Genomic DNA, 1660 nt, shown 5'->3' with positions numbered 1-1660 from the left:
AATGAGTTTAGAAATATTCCTTCCTCTTCAATTTTTTTGGAAGCATTTGAGAAAAAATGGTATTAGTTCTTCTTTAAATGATTGGTAGAATTTGGCAGTGAAGACATCTGGTCCTGGGGTTTTCTCTGTTGGAAGACTTTGTACTAGTGCTTCAATCTCATTACTCAATATTGGTCTGTTAGGTTTTCTAGTTCTTCATGATTCAACTTCAGTAAGTTGTACGTGTCCAAGAATTTATCCATTTCTTCTAGGTTTTCCTGTTTGTTTGCATATGCTTAGAGTAGTCTCTAATTATTACTCAATATTGGTCTGTTAGGTTTTCTAGTTCTTCATGATTCAACTTCAGTAAGTTGTATGTGTCCAAGAATTTATCCATTTCTTCTAGGTTTTCCTGTTTGTTTGCATATGCTTAGAGTAGTCTCTAATTATCTTTTGTATTTCTGTGGTTTCAGTTGTAATGTTCCCTTTTCCATTTCTGATTTTATTTGAGTCTTCTCTATTTTTTTCTTCTTTAGTCTAGGTAAAGGTTTATCAGTTTACCTTTATGAAAAACCAACTCTTTGTTTCATTGCTCTTTTGTATTATTTTTTAATCTGTAATTCATTTATTTCTGCTCTGATCTTTGTTATTCCTCTTCTTCTAATGATTTGCGTTTGGTATGTTCTTGTTTCTCCAGCTCCTGGAGTTGTAACATTAGGTTCTTTATTTGGAATTTTTCTTCTTTTCTGATGAGGGAATTTGTTGCTGTAAACTTCCCTCTTAGAACTGCTGTCATTTTATCCCATAGGTTCTGATATATTGTGTTTTCATTTTCATTTGTCTCCAGGAATTTAAAAATTTCTTTCTTGATTTTTTCTTTGACCTGTTCATTGTTTAAGAGCATATCATTTGATTTTCATGTATTCATATGGTTTTTAGTATCTCTTTTGTTGTTGATTTCTAGTTTTATTCCATTGTGGTAAGACAAAATAGTTGATAGGATTTCAGTTTTTTCAAATTTGTTGAGACTCGTTTTGTCTTCTAACATTGTTGAAAATGTTCTGTGTGCTGCTGAGAAGAATGTATATTCCGCAGCTGGGTGAAATGTTCTGTATACATCCATTAGGTCCGATCAGCCCAGAGTAGAGATTAACTCTAATGTTTCCTGATTAATTTTCTGTCTGGATGATCTGTCCTTTGCTGAAAGTTAGGTATTAAAATCTCCAACTATTATTATGTTGGAGTCTATCTCTCCTATTAGGTCCGATACTAATTTCTTTATATAACTGGGTTCTCCAAAGTTGGGTATGTATATATTTAAAATTGTTAGATCCTCTAGTTGAATAGACCCTTTTATTATTATACAATGGCCTTCCTTCCTTTTACTTTCCTTGGCTTGAAGTCCGTTTTATCTGATATAAGTATAGCTACTCCTGCTCTTTTTGGGTCTCCATTTGCATGAAATATCTTTTTTCATTTCTTCACTTTCAGCTGGTATATGTCTTTATTGGTTAAGCAAGTTTCGTGCAGGCAGCAGATTATTGGTTCTTATTTTGTAAAACATTCAGCCACTCTGTGTCTTTTAATTGGGATATTTAATCTGTTTACATTAAGGTTATTATCAATATATAGGATCTGTCATTTTGCCCTTTAGTTTTCTGAAAACTTTTTTCCTTTTTCT

The sequence above is a fragment of the Galeopterus variegatus genome, unplaced genomic scaffold (genome assembly GCF_000696425.1).
Source record: "Galeopterus variegatus unplaced genomic scaffold, G_variegatus-3.0.2 Scaffold3458, whole genome shotgun sequence".
NCBI lineage: Eukaryota > Metazoa > Chordata > Mammalia > Dermoptera > Cynocephalidae > Galeopterus > Galeopterus variegatus.
Note: the sequence above shows the minus strand (reverse complement) of the source record.